Genomic DNA, 20,693 nt, shown 5'->3' on the forward strand with positions numbered 1-20,693 from the left:
CAACAATGAAAGCCAACAGGATGCTGGGCTGCATAAACAAGTGCATCACCAGCAGAGATAAAGTCATCATTATCCCACTCTACACAGTGCTGGTCAGGCCACACCTGGAACACTGTGTTCAGTTTTGGTCCCCACTATACAAAAAAAGATGTGGACAGGCTGGAGAGGGTCCAGAGAAGGGCCACCAGGATGAACAAAGGACTGGGAAGCCTGCCATAGGAGGAAAGGCTGAGAGAATTGGGTTTGTTCAGCCTTGAGAAACAAAGGCTGAGGGGTGACCTCATCACCATGTTCCGGTACGTAAAGGGTGGCTACACAGAAGATGGAGACTCCCTTTTTACAGGGAGACACATGGAAAAGACAAGGGGTAACGGGTGCAAGTTACTCCTGGGGAGATTCCGATTGGACTGTAGAGGAAAACTTTTCACAGTGAGAACAATCAGCCGTTGGAATAATCTCCCCAGGGAAGAGGTGGATTCCCCAACTTTGGACAATTTTAAGATTCAGCTGGACGGGGTGCTGAGCCATCTTGTCTAGATGGTGCTTTTATCTAGATGGTACTTTTATCTAGATGGAGCTTTTGCCAAGAAAGGTTGGACCAGTTGACCCTTGAGGTCCCTTCCAACCTGGTATTCTATGATTCTACGATTCTATGCATTATGGCAATGGTAAACAATAGTATCACATTTGCTTTCAAGGGGCGTTGCTGTTTTTATTGTTCTTTTTCTATCTCATGCTAATATTTTCTAATTTCTCATGTTTTATTTTTTATTATGAAATGTCTGTGATGGTTCACAGTGTAGTGGTTAACATGGGTTCCTTCTTTTAAACTTGCTAATAAAAGTTTCTTTTCTCCTACCTTCTTTTTTGCTGCATTGTACAAGACAGGCCTCTTGAACTCTGCTTGACTGCCAAGCCCAGTTCTGCTTTCATGTCAAATAATTAACAAAATTTTAGACTAACCTAATATTTACATTATACTTGTTAATTAGATATGTCTTTGACTTATGTATGTTTCTGTTTAAAGAAATGAACTTTGGAGATTGGACATTTGTAATTGATTGAGCATATTCAGAGCCATAATTATGTATAGAAACTAAAAGCTTCTTTTTTCCTTTGTCTGTTTGTGTCCAACAGAATTTTCAGATGTAATGCCTATTTAGTGAGGGACTTCTTTAAAGTCCTTTTACTGGAATGCATTTCAGGATTTACAGGCCCCCTCAAGTAATATTGCTGATTAAATTAGCATTACCTAATGGGTGAAACTAGTAAGATATTTTGTTCAAATTAAATCCTCACCTTTAAGGAGAAGTGAATTGGTTGATAGACCATTAGAAACTCAGCAGAAACTTACCCCAGTTCTTAAAATAAAGGTTACTGGCCAAATATGAATTTGGCAGTTACGGTTACTTTTAAAGTCACATTAGTGAAGAACATCTGTTAATATAAAAATATCTTTGATACATTACAGTGGTTTAGCTGTAGTCAGTTTAGCAGTGCTTGGTTAACATCTAAGGGAGGAGGGGGAATAAATGTCTTACAGTTGGCAATCAGTAAGCCGGGGCTTTTACCCATTGCTTGGCTTTGTTTGGGTTTAGACAAAGTTCCTCTGTTTTTGCTCATGCTGCAGTAATCCTTCAGCCCTTGATGTCATGCATTCTGGGTTTTCTATACTCTCTATAATAATCTTTGAACCCTCAGCCCACATCATATGTTATAAATATTATCTTTTCGGAGAAGAGAGGCAGGCAATCATTTTAGACTGCAGGAACCTTACCCCTAACATTTCCCTGTGCGTTAAAGACATGGAGCAGCATCAGGAAGAAGTACCAGAAAGACCAGTTTGGAAAGATGGTTTGGAATGAGAAAACACAAAATGGGGAAGGATCAGTGAAAAAGATTACTTTTAAGGGTCAGAGTTTCATTGCTCTTGGCGGGTGATTCAAGCTGTATCTAGAAAAGCCTCTCCAGGGCCACAGCTAGTTCAGGCTGTAAGCATGGTCAGGCTGTTGCTGCAGAGGCGCAAAAGCCAGAAATTGGTCCTGGCAAATGTAGGAAATGGTAGCATTACAAACTATCAGCTCAGGTCCTTCTTTCCAAGTGAAAATACATTGAAATTCAGAAATACCAACAAGTAATTATTTTCTTCATCTTGCCAGGTGACTGATAGGGTTTGTTATTCATGTCCTCCTCACTCAGTGACTCTTCCATCACACTGTCATCTTTTTATTCTTGGCCTTCTTGGTTTAGCTTTGAAAGAAATGATGGCTCTAAGGGACAGTAAGTGGCTTCCCTAGGGAAGTGTACTGTAAATCCTTGGGATTAGGATAACTAACAGCTTCTCTATGATATAGTTTCATGCAAGAAGTAAGACAGGCTTTTGTTGGAAGGATCTAATAGGAGAATATTGTCAAAAGTCACCAGATATGACTGAAAATTAAGGTGAGAAACAGTGTTTCTCCAAAGATCACAGAGCCACCTGAGAAAAACCTCTACATTTGTAAATTCAGCACAAAGAATGTCTCCCCCGTCACATGGCTCCACATACTGTTTCCAGTGTACATATGGCCCTGGTTTGTGGCTATCGCAATGGGCACTGGAAAACAAGCTCAGTCCCTTCCTGCTAATTTACTGGTGGAGGAGGGGTTTTTTCCACCAGGCAAGTTCATTTGTCAAGGTGACCTTCGCAGCCAACACTGAGCATTAGTGCAGATAAAGAATGCCGCCTCAGCGTATTTGTGAAACCCAGCTAAGCGGCCGGCCGCGGGCCTCCTGTGAGGCACAGGGGCGTTGCAAAACAAAACCCTTCCTACAGACACTGTGAGGATTTTTCTGTTCCACAGTTTTCGTATGTCGGCACTGCACATTTTGCAATCCTTCTTTTGTCATGCTCTGTAAAGCCTCTTCTCTTGCCTGACTGGTTTTATGTCTAAATGGTCTTGAGGTTAAGTAGTTTCTTTTGAAAAATCCCTATTCTGTAAATTAATGGTCTCCTAGGCAGAGCTAAGATCACAATTAAATTTTAATCGATCATGAATGTAGGTAGGAAATTTCACAGATCCCCTGCCAAAGCCCAGACAGAGGAAGCAGATCTTCAGCGATCTCCTAAGAGGAGGTTTAATCTGTCATGGCATCTGAGCAGCTGATGTCAAGTCTGGACTGCCTGGCCATGAATGACTATCTTCTTCCTATCTACATAGTTGCTTTCAAATACATCACTTATTAAGTTTTAGGATATTGCCATTTTTCTACCATGAAAAACAAGCCAAATTTGGAGCATGTGTGCTTAATGTATCCCAGTGTTAATGTAAAATCCAGTCTGGAGAAGAGCCTCTGATTTTTGCTCACTAACAGCTGGAACAGATCAATATAGAGAGTCCCTGGAAATAGCAGTCATGTTTCAGAAGAAGCCACCACATGATTATGATCATGCCAGTTTAATTTCTGTGGAATAATTAATCCAATGATAATTCTTCCAGTTCCTTCCTTGTAGTTTTATTTTCATGCTTGCCATATGACATCAGTTAGACAAGTCCTTAAAGCTATTTCCCAGCAGCAGTGACCTGTTAAAACAGGAGACTGTATTTAGAAGTGGAACCAAAAAAAAGGAACATTTCTTTTTCAGGGGAAAAAAAAAAAAAGACTGGGTTGAACAGAATAATCTACAGACCTTTTTTTTAAGCCAAGTAAAAAATAGGCAAAAATCAGAAAAAGCTGAAACATTTCATTGCAACATCTTCTAAATGAATTGTTTTGTTTCTAATTTATGTGGATTTAACTTTCAACAGAAAAGTAAAATAAATCTCTGAGATCAAACTGTTTATTGTTTGTTCTTCTGAATTTCTACAGGAAAACCAAATGGCTTTGTTTCAGATGAACTTTAAATGAAGATTTTGTCCAATTACTTGTTTGGCCATTCATGTAGCTAATTGTTTATGACTGGTTCTTACATCCAGATGCAGCAAAAATCTTATACATTTGTCTCAGTGTAAGGATAATCTATGTATTTCCGGAGTCATAAAATGGAGTCAACAGCAGGTCTATTTTATGCCTCAGCATTTAACTCTAGAAAAAGAATAGCATGAAACCACATGTGTCTGTAATTATCAGTTGTATGACATTCAGTATATCTGCTGAAATATTATGTCCCATATATGGAATTAGTTCAGAGCTATTTTTGTACAAACAGAATACTCAAATATGAATAAAGGCACCATTGCAGGTGGATCTCTGTGTCATGCAAATCTCCACTGGCTTTGGCGGGTCACCTGTGTATACGAGTTCACCACTGTTTATTTTTCATAAGACAGCTGTGATTAGGGCTCACCATTGTGCTGGTCCAGAAAGAGTTGGGGGGGGGGGAAGATGTTTAAACATATTTACATAGTTTTATGGCAGGACTTTTAACCTAAAGGTTTGTTTAAATTGTAAAACAGAAAATATTGTATTTTGGAGGTGAAATATGTTAAGTGCAAGGACACTGCAGGGAGAGGGTCACAGTTCCCTTAATTTTAAGTGTACATATTGCCCAGTGAGCACTTATCTACTTCCTGCATTTAATAGCTCTTTGACGAGTCCCTCACTGTCCTCTCCCTTTATGGACAGCAAGAGAGACATCTCATCCATAGGTGAGCTGAATTACTCTTTGGAGGTGACTTTCCACTGGCTGTAATCAGGAGCCTGCGGCAAGCAGGGTCCTACCTCAAATGTCCCAATTCAACACCTAATGTTAAATGAGAGGATCCAGCACTTCTTGAAATACAGGGAGTGTTTTAATTGCCAACAGCAGCCAGAGGGAAGAAACGTTCATGGTGAATTGCTGAAAGTAAGCCCACCTCCCCTTCCTCCCATCCCTCCCAGACTGCATTTTTGTGTACCGCACAGGCAGCAAGCTGCAAGGGACTTGCACCTTCATATTTACCAAATGCAACCAAATGCAACCAAATCTCACCTTAATTCCCAGGAAAACCTAAGTCACTGTTACCAAGGCTTGTTTAAATTAAATTAAAGAAACTTTGGGAAAAGGCAATCCTAAGACTATATTTATTTGACTGCAGACAAAGCCTAGAATTAGGTATAAAATTACTTTAATGTCTTCATACAGCAACAACTCAATGAGAGTAATAGTGGCAGCAATGTGTATCACTTAACTAAAAAGAGGGAGAAGACATTCTTGAAGGAAGCGAGGAGGGCAGTCTGATGACTGTGCAGCCTGGAGGTGGCCTCTGAATGTCTGCAGGCGGTAACACCAGAGAGATATTTAGTCAGGATGATATGCACTAGCATCACTCTACCACTTCACGCAAAGCAACAGCAGCTGCCAAGCAGTTTCTGGTCACCACCACCACCAGCTGGATGTGTAGCATGAACAGCTCCACAGACCTCTACCAAATTCCTGAGCCACTCTCTCTCCCGCAGTTTATCCTTTAAAGCATGACCTACCGGCCCGTAAACAGACCCACAGACAGTGGTAAATGACTGGAAGTTTCCAAAATTTTCAAGGACTTATGTAATCCTAACAGTTCACCAGAAGAAAGAGAAGGCAACACGAAGTCCTATTTAAATATAAAGCAAATTTAACTTCAAGATGTATTGTAAAACCAAGCCACTTCTGGATTTGCTCTTTTCTGTCCCCTTAGGAAATCTGTGACTGATTCAGGAAGTCCTTTCCCTTATCTTTTCTTTTTTTTTTTTCAGCTTTTTTTTTTTCTTTCTCTGCTTGTTCTGATCAAATAACAGGCTTTCTTTTCCCTTTATTCTGCTGAAGGGCTTTAGCCATGTCTTTAGAGGAAGTGAAGGATATCAAAAAGCTTATAACCAGAAAGTCAGCTTTTCCTCCTGTATTTCAGGCAGGAAGAATGATGACAGGAATGCTGTAAATTTCACAGACTAGTTTAAGCATTTCGATGGATAAACAAAGGTTTGGTGGAGGGAGTAAAGTTTGACCCTCTCATATGCTTTCTGTGCTTAAGAGTTATTTCTTTGGGCTCCTTTGACTTCATTAACAGTCTGTGGTAGGGAACCTTTTGCACAGTGTGTTTCCTCATCCCCCAACTGCACTCAAAATCATCCCTGAGTGTCAAGACTTTATCCATCTTGTGGCCAAAACCCAATTCTGGGCCACTGTTCATTCAAAACCTGGTGCATGCTTTTTGCAGCATTCATCTAGGCCTCCCACTGATTGTCCCACTGTAGGAAAAGCAAGAAAAGCTTCCTCATAAATATTTGATTTCTTAACAGCTGTACTCTGGCTTGCTTCTCCTTCCTCGCTGGTGTCGTGCACTATGTTTCTGCTCCGAGTGGAGCAGCCATCTCCATGCAGAGAGCGCTCCTCATTAATTTGCATCTAGTCATTTACGATTTTTTGTGTTATGCTAATGGTAGTGTCTCATATCCCTTTAGCACAAAATACATAAATTGGCTCTGTGTTTTTCTGAGCCACCCCACAGGGACTCTCCTGGATTACAGTGCAGCTTAGTGCTGATTACTTTTTTATTTCTCCTCTTAGGAAATGGATAAAAGGTTTAAGTTCTGACACAAACAGGAAAACACACTAAGAGGATTTATCCTGAAGGCATCTACTCTTTAAATAGAGACGGAGCAGCGTCAGTCTGTTTCCCACAAGGGCCAGAAGCTCCACTGCTCTTTGTTCCCTCAGTCCTTGTATGACTAGAGGCAGAATATCCTATCACAGGCTGTCAGATAGCTCACAGAATATGCAACTTGGTGATCATAGGCTGAGGAGGGACTCACTGCCACTGGGAGCATGAAGAAGTTGGGTTTCAGAAGGACTCTGCTCTGCCTCTTTAAGGATAACATCAAGGCTTTATTCTGCTCCGAGGTAAGACTTGCAGAATTTACTAAATCAGTAACTTCTCAGACTTCCAGACACTGCTCCCTCCCTCTTGTTTTCTTAAACAAGGAACGACAGGAGGGGGAGCAAGCTGTCAGAGTTATCACTAGTGGAATTTTCCAGCTTTACCGGGCAGGAAAGGGGGGGATGGAAAAAAAAAAAAAAAAAAAAAGAAAAGATCCACTATAGAAAAACCATGGGACACAGTGCAGGCGAAAGCAACTGCACGATGGGCATATGCATGCTTTGCATTGACTCAAGTTGTACAAAAATACACCTCAAGAATCTATTAACATGACCCATTAATAGACACCAGAAGGTGGGCTTCTGGAAAATTATACTCTGTTATAATACAACTTTTTCCTTGATGTTTATTCTGTTTAAAAATGCATGCCACTGGAATAATGATCCAGAGCGAGCAGAATCTTTACTTCAAATTGAATTAATCATAGTTTTTCCCATTTTTGCTTTCATTTGATTTGGGGTCAGAAATTTGCCTTTTTCAACTTTTGCCTTCTGATGTCATATAAATGTTTGTGATAATTATATGCATTTCAGCTCAGCGTCATGACCATAATTTAACTTGCAAAAGTAGACTTTTATACAAATCGAGCTGTAAGGAAAGAAGAAACTTACGACTTATATCATTTCATGGGAGGAAAGCCAGGTCTGATAATTTAAGTGATGCGTTCATACAGACTACATGGCTACATGTGCTAAAGGGCTTCCACATTCACAAATACATTATCCAAATCCACATTTTTCAAATTGTGCTCAAATCTGGCTCAGTTGTGTACACTCGGCAGGCGGGGATTTGCAGGTAACACAGGCTCTTTCTAATGGCTACTTTCAGTTTGAAGGTGTTTATGTCTGGTAACCAGGTAAAAATCCAGGGCATCAGGAGACTGGTGGTGAAGAGCAGCTAAAACTGTTTCCCTAGTAATGAAAACTGGAGAAATTCAAGGGAGCTGGAAACTAAGACTTGTCCACATTGTTTTGAGGAAACCAGAAGCTTGTTTATGTAGTCTAAATAAAAGCAAACAATAGACTGTCAAACGAGCACACCCAGGCAGGCTCTCTCATCCCTCACGGAGGGACTCCAGGTGATTTCTCTCTTGCTGGCTGGCTGGAGTGACGCTCACAGCTCTGCACCTCCACAGCAAACATCAGGAGTGTTTGAGGAGTTTCTTTTAGCAGTTCTTGCTCCATGGCAGTTTGCACACACTGAAATGGCCAGCGCAACCTTTCTGGTTCCAAAGTCCCCCTGCAGCAAAATATCATGAGCTGGGGTCATGACCATCAGCAGAAAAAATACTCCTTGCCTTGGGGAAAACTTTTCAAGGATTTCTTCCCCTGCTATTCCCTCTGTAGGGGCAGCACGAGGCCTATACAGGGGATCAGAGGGAAGTCTGAAATGGCATCATATGCTGCAGAGCAGCACAATATGATGATCATGGTCCAATACAATGAGTACATAATAGGTTTTAGTTGACTTTGATCAGGATGAAAGAGCAAGTACTTTCTTTTTCCCTTGTCAAACATGAAGTCTCACTGAAAGGAAATCCAGGAAGCTAATATCACTGGAGATTTAACTTTTGCTACCTAGATCCTTGACTGATTTGTTTAGAAAAGAGAATCAGATCAGCAGGATTATTGTGGAATTTCTACTGGACAGTTATGCTCCTAGCACTAATAGAGTTTCTTCAGCAAATACAGTGTCATTATGAGTCCCAGTAGTGTTCTGGGAATAGTGTATCTCTGGGAGATAGGACTTACTGGCATAAATGATTGTCCAAACTGCTGTTTGTGATTTTGTGACTCCTTTTTCATATGAATGGAAGAATTCTGAGGGATCTCCTATCACCGGTTTTGCTCCTGTTTGTTCTCAGTGAAGGTGATCCTGTCCATGCAATGAAAAGTCAGCTCATTCGTGGGTGTTAGGGCTTTTTCAGGCAGGGCTCTGCGGTGCAATTGCAAAGTGATTCCTATTTCAGAAAGTCTCTGTGAGACACAGAAATGTAGAGGTTTCTAGAAAGCTAGAAATTCTCTGCTGTTGATGCTGTTTTAAGATAATGACCAAATTCTGTTGAAAATTAACCTAGCAACTCTGATAAACATTGTATTTTCTATAACTCTCTTAATTACTTTTTATTAGGAAATCTCTTCAAATGCATTATTTTGGAAAACCTTAGTTGGTGAGCTGTTTGTAAGTGATCATAATGATATAACAGCCTCTTAATTTGACAGATCTTTCTCCCTCCAAAATGATTCCAACTACTTTGAATAAAGTCTGTTCCATTTTTATCTTGAATTATGCTTCCATTAAGCAACCAATTAACGTTGATCCCCTGGTTCATGTCATACAAAACATTCCATTTTATGTGTTATCTAGACTTTTTCACAAAGGCTTTTAGGAGATTACTAAAATATTCTCTCCCTTTGTTCCCATCTTTGCTATGTATTCATAGATATATTTATATGTGAGTATGAATCCATATATATGTATAGTAATCTTCCCCTTAGGATATTGTGTATGTATGTCATAAAGGAAAAGGAGATTAACAGTACAATAAAATACAAACAGGCTGACTTTATGTCAGTCTTGCAGAAACTCCTGCCAAGCAAAAGAATAAATAACAGCTGTGTTAATCAAAGCCAAATTTAAAAGATAAGGCTTAAATTTAGGTGGTCAAAATCCCAGAAAACTGGGCAAGCTTAATATTCACAGAAAAAGAAGAACTCCAAGAACAAAGAGCACAATGCTATACAAGTAAGTTGAAGGCAAATTTTCAAGAGTGCTTCTGTGGCTTAAAAGCCTACATACCACCTTCAAAATTCATTTTGTGTGCAGGAGCATTTACTCTCCCAGTAAGTCTATAGGGTTTGTACTGCAGAATACTTCAGTCTTTTCTGAAAATGGGAGTTAGGTGACTGCCCTCCTAAGTCCCTTTTGGAAGCATAATCTGTAGTCACCCTGAAGTCCAGAAAAGATACTGGTCCAAGCAGTGGCTGAACACCTACCAGGGATACCAACTTAAACCAAAGAATTAGAGTTACAACCATGATTATTTCCGTGTTTTACTGGAAAGTCATCTATCGTCTCTATTTTGGATTAAATTCCTGAAGATATGTTAGCCTGTTCAAGATCCTGTGGAAGCATGTTGAATCAATTGTAGCTGACGTAAATATAGCCCTTGACTGGAAATCTTCCAGAGAGAGCGAACTGCAACAGTTCAGCCAAGATGCATTATATCAAAAGCATGGATAAGTAATTCAGAGTCCTTGTGGGAAGGATAGCATTACAGCTTTACAACATTCATAAAGTGCCTGCGCAGTGAAAGATCTAACATGATCATTAAAAGATGGATGAATGCCCTGTGAATCTTCACCTATTATCATGGATCATGGCTGTTATCTAGGCAGGAGTGGAAGGGGAGCATGTACTCACGATGACAGAGGGCACAACAGCTTAGTCGTACTCATTTGACATGAGCATGTGAGCTTTCAGACATGATTTACTATGTTTGTATAGCAATATTAATTACTTTTTAGAGGCTATCCAGCTAAGAATATGTATAGGGCTGACAAATCTCAGAAACTTCAGCCAAGCTCTGCAGGACTTACAGAAGATTAGCGGTTCTATTACTTATGGTGTACCATAGCTTTAAGTCACAAACTAGCTCTTGTATTTTTAACCCTCTTCTGTGGCAAAACATCTGTGTGAATTTAGAGATGTCGCTTTACCTCCCTCCATAATTCTTACTTGACAACATCTCTGTGGTCCTGTTATGATGAATTAGCTCTTGGCCTTACAGTTAATGAAATGGTACAGGGGGTGGTTGGGGTGTTTTAGTAGTTATCAAATTCTTGGTTCTGCTGTTACTAATCACCGCATGATGATTTGGTATCTGGGTTCAGATTCCCAGCTGTGACTGAGAAGAACTCAACACAGCTTAAAGAGGCAATTCTCCAAAGTTGTCTTTCCGTTCTCTCAACGTGACCTGGTGCAAACCCAAAACAGCTTAGAACAAACCAGCACAAACCAGTAACTGTCAAAATAGCCAAGAATAATCCCTTTCTGTAATACATGATGTCTAGAAAAGGTGCTGTAGAACATTCAGGTATGGTTCTGGACCATCTAGAGTTTCTGCTTCCCAGGAGAACATGAATGGGCATTTTGTACCTATGCTAAGATAATCTTGTCCCTCTACATTTTCTGAGTCTTGAAGACTTCACTCCAGCAAGAGCCCATTTTCCTGAGAGATTTCCAAGACCTACTTCTTACTCCCCCAACATCAATATTAAGACATTTAAACTTCCAAACCCTATGCACAAGAGTCATTTGGCTGGCTACAGCTGGGCTGCTTGCAGGATTCAGAATTATTCATATCACTGAGGAACTGAGGACAAAGGCACCATGTTTTGTAAATATTAGTGGTCTCTTTAGCTCCAAGAGCTTCAGGAGCTGCAGTATATTTGAAAAGTTACCTTTGAAATACCAGGCATGCTGCAGCTTCCCTCGGAGTGCTCATGGATGAAATATTTGAGATAAACCTCTAAAATAAAATAAGCAGGAGGAAAAATAAAGTAGTTGAAGGAAACTGGAAAGCTGCTGTGCATCATGTACTAGTATTCCCATTTAAGAGGTGTTTTTTCTTATTCTGTTATTTGCCTTTTTTATAGGCATTGCAAAGAAGTGTAACCTAGTCAAACATTTCCAGCTCTCACTGGAGTTCAAGTGGTTTGGAAGCATCGCTGATTCATTTTGCTCTTTACATAGAAAGTTCATGTTTTTCACAGGCACATAGTACAAACATTTGAACACAAATTAGAAAAATACCACTTGAAATTTAGGGTGTTGCCTTGAAAATTGTCATGAAGATGTTCCCTCTATCTCTTTAGCATAAGCCTAGAAATCACTTTAAGATCACAGAAAATCTTTTATATCCCAATGATTGGAATTGTATAGCCAAAGTATAACATGCATTGTTTTTTGCTTTCCCTGTTCATTCCTCTGTTGAAGATCTGAGAATATAATAAACTGAATTTGATTTTGTGGTCCATTGATTCCTCAAAAAATGGGAAGTTTGCTCTTTGGAGACCTGTGATCTTCTACTTGGTGTTCCCTGTCTGTTGTGTTTGCCTCCATCAAATTTAAGCTTCCATTTTTCATCTTCAGCTCTGTTCTGTCCTCTCCTATGGTTACATCTCCCATCATCTTACTATGACATTTCATAGTACTGGTAATGCTACTAGTATCATTTGGCAACTCAAGAGGTTCTTGCCAACACATTTCTGAACCTACATTACAAATAGAAATTCTCTAGATCAATCTCCAATAGGAGTCTTCTACCAGCTTCTGCTTAATTCAGCTTTATGCTTACACAATTATGCTTGTACAGTTATTGATGTCCTGAATGGCAGAGGTTACCAAATAATATACCACTATTTAATTTTAAATTGAGTTAATTGAGGCACCCTAAAATTTTGACCAAAAAGAAGATGAGTGAATTAGCAAGAAATTAGTTCTTCAATGTTTCCCTCAAAAGTGTTGGTCAAAAAACTATTCTAATATAGCTTGCTTTTGTAAACTTGAAGGTGAAATGTGCACTGCAGTAGCAAAACTTCTATGGGCTTCACAGAGCCAAGAGGCTGTACCTCTGTTAATATTGCCTAGCTGTTTGGGATTTTTTAATAGTTTATTTTTTTAGAATGTAAAGTACCATAGTTGCTTTGACTCTGAGCTTTTTATAAATATTTAGAACTGGATAGAAGGAGAGGCTGGTGTGTGACTTCTTCTGATAAGGAGGTATGATGGTCAAATGCAGTTGGAGAAATATGGGAACACACCCATCATCTGCAATCCCCATTCCTTGCCCTGTGTGTTAGGTCCCCCTGTGCCACATCGGTATCACCTCCTCTCTGCGCAGAGCCCTTATCAGCTTCCCTGCTTGCTCCACATCTACTCGAGGCTCTCACCCAGCTCAGCAGCACTTGCTTTCTGGAAAATGGAGAAGGAAGGGAAAGAGGCAGGGTTCAGGGTAGGCTGCAGGTAGAGAGATGGAAGGGTAGAAATCAGGTCTCATGTTGCCTCAAGTCATCCAAATAAAGCCGCAGACTGTTCTGGACGTTGACAAGAATAATCAACAGACAATGTGCTAAAAATCTGTTTTTCTGTATTTTCCATGCTGATGTACTTTCCATCAGTTTACAGCTGATGCATAACCATTTTTTTTCAGGTAAAAATAGGAACATAATTCTCTGAGATATTCTCCAAGATTCATCTACACTAGTTTATTCAGCATACTTTCTTCATCTATAGTGCTTTATTAAGCAGCCTCATTAACAAAAGAACAGTCTAGTCAGCAAATTTGGGACTTTTTCCAAAGTAACTCATAGAATCTTTATCAACGTGCTTGAGTGGCAAAAAAATAGAATTATGCACGCATCTTGATTTTTATTTGGCTACAGCATTTTCCAGCAAATTTTTCATTCCTTCTGACTGATTCAGTATGCCACAAAGTACAATACACCATGGAAAATACAGGCTGAGGGTTCAGAATTGCCTGACAGCCAACCCAGAGCTGCCGAGAAAAATCTAAATGGTGAGAAGTACATTTGCTTATGAAATTTTTGTGATTTGTAATAACTTCAACATTAACAGTACTATAAAGAAGGATGTTGTGAATTTAAACATAAGAGATAAATTAAGCTAGTGAGTTTGTAACTGTTTATTACTATCTGAGAATCAGATCCAGGATTTTTATAGTGACAATGTGAAGTTGCTCCTCACTCTGTTAAAAGATTTAACAATATCTTCACCACATAAGCTTTTTTTTTTTTTCAATAAAATATCTTGAAAAGTTTTGTGTTGCTTAGCTTTAAAAGTTCAATGTGTTGCTTTACATTACTTCAGTCCAGTCCTGTGAATACTATTAAACACAATGTTTAAAATATTTTCTCATGAATTGCAGGATAACCAATGCAATTCATGACTAAAATGTAAATGAATACATTAGGGACTTTACATATTCATATTTTGTAGCTCAACCATTGCCTCTCATATACATTAAAACACATTTAAAGGAAAACCCAGTATCTCATGAAAATAAGTACTGCTTGTTTGCTTAGGTCCTGAAGCTTTGGGGTGGAATGGTGACATTTACTTAAAAGGGTGCATTAATTATAGGACAGGAGAAAGTAACAGCTGGAGTTCACTTAAAGCCAAGGACAAAAACAACTTCAAAGACATATTGCATGGCTTTGAGCTCCTGTTTAGTTTACATGTTCACTCTCTAGAAGTATCTGTCTCCCTTCAATGATTACATCAGGAGCTTAAAGAGCTTACACTTGCAATGTATGTAGTTGCATTAGATGTCTTCCAGTAGACAGTATGGTCCAGTTCTTTATGTTGTTACCTTAATTCAACTAAAATGACTGAATTTGTCTTTTGAAGTGTTTCAGAGAGTGAATACTGTGAGTTCCTTAATGATAATAATCATGCTGGTTGAAAAGATAGTTCCTTTAGAGCAATCTAAAATAAAAGCAAGTATTCTTCCACAATGGCTACATAAATGCAGGCAATGTCTGCAGCTGTACTGAAAGCTGTAGAAAGTTTGACACTGTATGTTTCAGTGTTTCATTGTTCTTGATAAGTATTTTAATATTTCTTTTTCTCTAGAAAAAATAGTTTCTGATTCTAGAGCCCAAAACCTTTTAACACTGTCCGGTTTACATCCCTTGTGGGTTTTACTTGGTTTGCTTCTTTGCTTGTTGAATGATTTAAGCCTCATCCAAGCTCTCAAACCTGTGCATTTCCTGCAGTTTTAACTGTATCCTGTTGTGTTATAAATAATGAGTCTGGCTAAGTGTGGGTTGCTGGCAAAGGCTTATCAATTGTATTCTGAGAGAAGATTCTGGATTACTCTACACATTACCCTCCTTCTCCCAGCCTTCTTGGTATTTGTAGTTACACACACATGCATGCACAGTGGCCTGACATACTCCAGTTGGCGTGAGATGATGCTATCCCCAGGGAGTGCTTACAGGGCTGTTCCTTACCTTAGAAGTGACACTGCCAGAGCAGTAGGAAGCAAGAGAGAAATACAGCTTTTCCACCGCCTTTCGTGAGAGCTTCTTCACTACTACAGATAGCTCTCTGAGGAGGGACTGAGTGAATGCAGTGAACAGCGTTAAACTTTGTGCAGTACCAGACTTTAGACAGGATCTAGTGCATTTGTGCTTCCCCCTCTCCTTTTCATTCATGTGTCTCTGTTTAATCTTTGCTCGCTACTTTGGGTAAGACACTGGGTAGCTGCTTGCACCAAGCTGCAGAACGAAACGTGTCTGTCTCATCCTTACTGTGTGGCTTAACCAAGCGATTCGTCCCAGGGACTGGCTCACCAAGATCAGGGTAAGATCAGGGCTCTCATATATCTTGATTTCAAATTCTGCCAGGTGGAATTTGAAGGGTGTGCCTTGGATTTTGGGGTGATCTCTCCGGGTGAGTGCCAGATAGCTGGAATTTTTGGAGGCAACTACTCAACATGAGTGGATAAATTGTACAGTGCATGCATAGCAAGCCCAGTGCTCCTGGAGGCCTTCATCAGCTCGGAGGCATATATACGGTGAACTGTCAGATTCACTGGGTTCAATGCTCAGACACAAATCATTTGCACTGTACATGCACAGTAGACCAAACATTTCCTGGAAGCATGGGATTTCCTAAGCCTACAGTACATGGCCCACATGCCTATGTTTCTTCCTGGAAAACTCTGGTCTGTCAAAGTGGATTTGTTTCACATAAAATCAAGACTTAAGCAAGCACCAACACAACAGAAGAATTTGTCACCTCTAACAATAAAAATGTGTTGTAAATGTTTAAGATGTTTAAACTGCCTGCTCACAAACAGCTTTTGCCTGCTGTACACCATGTCCAGATGCTTCTTGTCTTGCCCATACCCATTGAAAATTACATCTAACATACTCTGCCATGATCTGTTCATGTCCTTAAGTCTTCAACATTCAAAACTGGCTTACCCTGCTGCCTCTTAATCTATATGAAAAGAATTCTTTTCCAATTCACTTGAAAAAAAATGGTTAACAGAATGTACTCATGTTAGTGTTAATCATTTGGGAATCCCTGCTGCCCTTTAGGAACAGCCTTATTAGCAGAATGAAGACAAAATAGAGTCCCTTTCAGATTTTGACAGACACATTGAAGCCGTGTAGTGCACTGTCTGTCACATCGGGCCAGCACTGAAATGATGTGATTGCTAGTGTGGAGGAGAGGTCTGGGTCATGTCCCCAAAGGTCGTCATTGCCAGCAGGCAATACCTAGAGAGTATATTCCCTGCACTCCCCTAGCTCAAAGGGTCTGATTGTGAGAGCTCTCACACTGAAACACACAGACAGAGAGAGATTCTTCTGCAATCTCCATGCTCAGCCACAGAGCAATCACAATGTGGCCCTTGTTACAGACAGGGGACTTCCGTATCACTTATGAAAAAGTTGCATAAGAGAGAGCTGAAGAGCCCAAGGTGAAATGCATTTTTAAATGCTAGCAGGTAACCCTGACATGCAAACCTTACAGCTGAATCTCCTAACTTCTGTTAGTGCCTTGATGATTTGCAGATGAGTTCTGAATAAAAAAATGAAACTCTTTTAATTCCTTTAAATCTTGTTCAGTCTTGTAAGTCTTTTCTCTTTTAAGTCTTTAAATCTTAAGACTCATTAAACAAGTCCTTTTGGTCCAAAAAATGAATTCCTGTTTTCAAGCCTAGCCTCTACAGTAAGGTAAAACCAGCTTATTTTTAAACTCAGCTTGTAACAAAGAGCAATGAGATTCATACAATTTTGGAGTTCTGCTAGGCAACAGGATGAGGAAAGTATTAATGAAATAAAATCTTATTCTGCTTCTCACTCAAACACACTGTTACAAGGGAAGGTGGGTGACACCTCCGTGAAATCAATGAGCGTGATAGGTTAATTATTTGCTATGCTAGATGTTAGAGAAAGAACAGGGAAACTTTAGGATCCACTGCCTACAACTTGACTAACATCTGCAAGATAATCAGAAATGGAAGCATGCAGATGGAGTTGGGGGGATATTGTCTGAGATAAGCTCCTCTCTGAGCAGAAGCCACCAAGCATGGAGAGAAAGAAATAGACAGCAAACAGTGCTGGAACAGAGTCACCAGAAAGGAGCCAGAAGACGAGATTTGGGGCAAGAGTGAACTGAGTCGTGAACTGAGCACAAAGGTACTATTTCACTCTTTCTTTGCCTGGATTTTGTATACATTTTATTTTAAAAACCCAAACAAACAAACAAAAAAACCCACCAAGACAAATATTGGCACATGACTGATTCCTAACATTTCAGAACAGAGAACAGAGAAAAATATAGCTCTTAATAAAGAGGAATAAATTTTGTTTCCCCGTTGCTTCAAGCTACCATCCCCTTTTTTACATTTGGGAAGAGCTGAGTAGAAGGAGGGTAATTATTTTTTGTCAGAAGTTGGTGAATTGTTATGATAAACTGAAGAATAGAAAGATCTGGGTACAGGAAACAGCGCTGTACTCTGCCACTGTTGTGTTCTTCAGGCGCTGCTGACCTCACTGGATTAGGTGGCTATACCGATAGAATGATTGCAATATGAAAATGTGGATCTTGGTCCTAAAATGATCAGGAGAATTTGCTTCCTTCATCTTCCCCATTCCTATAAATGTGACTAATTGTGGTGAAGCAGGTTCAGGACCCACTGAATCAAATGAAGCATAATGACCCACAAGAGTAAGATGTCCTGTCTCTCTGTGTAAACAAGGATTAAATGCTGGGTTTAACTACAAGATGGCTTTACTGCTCCCATTTGTTTTATGGATTCTTTACCACCCATTACTTAATTAAACTGAAAACACAAGCCTGACTTTATCATTAGTCAGCCTGTGAGCAAGCATTAGATGTCACTGAACCAACTCTTTTTGCAGTTTTACGAACCTTCACTTTGGGGATAGAATAAGAATTGCTTATTGGATTTGGCTTGGCTATCCTGAAATCAATGTGTGCTGTCAGATCCTGAATAGCACGCTACTGCACCATATACAGAACATAAAATATACGCTTAGTGGGCCTGGTTTGCTATTGCATTTCATCAGCATTATAAACATACAGCAGGGCAAAACCAGAGTCACACACAGTTGAATCAGCCTTCTTGTGCCCCATGGAAATACCCTGCTTATTTGCAAAAATCTTTCCGCAGAAAGCTTTCTACATGATATCATCATATTTCTCCTTACAGGGACTCTTTCATCCTTTTTTTCTGTGACTAATATCCAGTAATAGAAGCACTCTCTGATATCATTGGCCGTTGTAGTATACTTTTCCCTTCTTTCTTTTTCTTTCCTTTTTCAAGGGTTCGTGTTTGTGTCTGTGTGGCTTTTTTTTTTAATTCCACCCTGAAAACAATTTCAGCTAGTTTAGCGGAGTCACTGTAATTTTTGCTCAGTGCTTTAAGGTTCGTCCTTCTCTCCCAGAATTTTCCATCTAGGAAGCCAGGATCTGAGATCCCTCCTGTGTTTAATTTAGTCAGCCTTTCAGATTAGCTCACCAGTGCCTGTATGTGTGAGGGAGCAAATGAAACTGAGCACCAGCTTTGTGACTGCTACTTACCTAACAAGCCTGATTTGAAAATGTTCTGTAAGAACAACAGATTTGGCTTAGCAAAAACATTTTATTCTTGTAAACTTCTCTACAGACACTGACAGAAAGAGCAAACAAGCCAGAAAGCCTCGAGGATGAAAAAGGTATCAGTAACATAGGTTTTCTGCTACAAGAGCTCCCAAGTGACAGGCAACCTGGGCTTGTTGAGCTGTTTCTGAGAGAGGCAGGCAGCTTGCTCAGTCAGTGCTCATTCAGTGTCCTTCAAGAATGAATTAAAAGTGGTGAAGAATATGCTTTGCTTCCTCAGCAGGATTTTTTTTTTTTCCCCCTGAAACTGTTTTGAGCAGCTTTGGCAGCAGGAAATGGAGACAACTGCCATTATCACATAAAAGCAAGACCACTTCCTTCAGGACAAAAGCCACAGGTATATGGGTCAAAACAGCAGCTAGAGGTCTTTTCAAACACTTGAGCTTTTAACAGGCAGACTCAAAATAATTGCAGAAGGTTTGTAGCAGACCACCTGGAAGCAAGCTTCAGCTGTTTACCGATAAGGATAAAGCACCTCTGCCTAACCTTTCTTGTTACAGGAATTTTACACAGCATGATTTAATCCGGGCTGAGATAACAAGCCTCAGATATGACGTTCTCAGGAGACTTTGTTCAGCTGATTTTCCAAATAAGCTCTGTACTTTTAATATTGTTGTAAATGCACGTTAATTACCCAGGAACCTTAGACGTATTTGGTAAAGCTGGTTGCCACAGCAGTTGTTGCCATGCTACGTGGTCTGTTTTGCATTTAGCTTTTTGGTATAGTAATATTACAAAATAGCATACTCACTGTGGGGAGAAAAGAAACAACCCACCAAGCCTCTTTCTTCCTAATATGGTGAAATTAAAAGCCTTGGTTTGAGCTAGCTGAAGTGCTGATGGAGTCAAAGCCCAAGGATCAGTCTGGTGTGGTGCATGAAGAGCACAAGGGTTATGGTCAGTATTCACACTGGGAGGGCAGGAAATGTTTAAATTCCCTGACCATGACTAAATGATGGGAGCCAGTGATGCTATCAGGGAAAAAGCCCTCTTCTTGTCCCAGCACGTGTTTGATTCCAGACCGGCGAGAGCATTTCTTCCTACGATCGCTGGTGTGGGACCTCTGGGTTGTGCTATACAGCAGATGTAGGGATTTATTTTTCACAAAGGTTTATACTAAGCAGGAACATGAATTGCAGAGCGGGCAGCAGTGTGGGGGGCTCCGGCAGAGCCCCAGGCTGAGGAGGAGGCGAGGGAGGGACAGGCCGTGGCGGGAGGACGGGCACCCACTGCAGGCCTGACAGACACCCACTGCAGGCCTGACACCAGGCCTCGGCGTCTCCCTCTGCTTGCACAGTGCCCAGCAAAAAGGGGCCCCAAACGCCGTTAGAGTGCCAGGAAGTTTTGCCTTTTTCCTTATTTGTGTTCACTATCACCTTTTAAACAAAAGAGCGCAGTTTTTCACAGCAGTAAGCAATTGGCTCGTGGGAGCCGTTTCCCCTGTCTCCACCAGCTCCCAGCTGAAGAGATGGGGGGGTTCTGACTGCTTCTCAGGGGTTCTGCTGCTGTTGGCTAAAAACCCTGCTCAAGGATGCTTGGTTCAGCATTAATGCATTATATTTAAGTTCCATAATACTTGCTATTTTTTTTTTCCTTGCTGATGCAGGGACGAGAGGTAGCTGAATTAATTAAAAAAAAAAAAAAAAAAAAAGAAGCCGCAACTTCCAGGCTTATAATTCCAGTAATTATGATTTATCAGGCACCCCAGTCATTTGAGGCTTTGCGAACAAAAGCCAACCAAAAAGCTTGCATCTCCCCAGAGGGAGAGCTACATGGAAAGCACTCAAATAGCTTTAACCACGCTTGTGTCACAAATTCTTCTCAGATTTGGTGACTGTGGCTTGTTCTAATTAAAACAATAACAGTTTCAGCCCTATGTTTAATAGCAAACAATCATTTGCTGTTCATGAGGGAAAAAAAGATAGAAAGACTGAAAAAAGCACTTCTCTTTCTGGAGGACGTGTCTCCACTGTGCTATAGTACATTTTCTTCTGCTGAAATATTGCCACCCATCTGAAATCTTTGCTCCCCAGCAGCTGTCCCAGAGCACATGGGCAGGTTTGGCAGCTGAATCATCCGTATTACACCTCCCTG

General features: G+C 40.3%; 1 protein-coding gene across 3 annotated transcripts in view; it reads left to right on the forward strand.

The window, feature by feature from the left end:
- Positions 1-20,693, forward strand: part of ARHGAP28 (Rho GTPase activating protein 28) — a 77,327-nt gene that overhangs the window by 19,280 nt on the left and 37,354 nt on the right. The window contains exon 1 of one of the 3 annotated variants that reach the window (XM_054815288.1): positions 6,585-6,841. The exons of the other annotated variants lie outside the window; for them this stretch is intronic. The gene's annotated coding sequence lies outside the window, so the exon portion shown is untranslated. Of the gene's footprint in view, positions 1-6,584; positions 6,842-20,693 lie in introns of those variants that run through there. 3 annotated transcript variants of the gene reach the window in all.

Source organism: Grus americana, chromosome 2 (genome assembly GCF_028858705.1).
Source record: "Grus americana isolate bGruAme1 chromosome 2, bGruAme1.mat, whole genome shotgun sequence".
Taxonomy (NCBI): Eukaryota; Metazoa; Chordata; class Aves; order Gruiformes; family Gruidae; genus Grus; species Grus americana.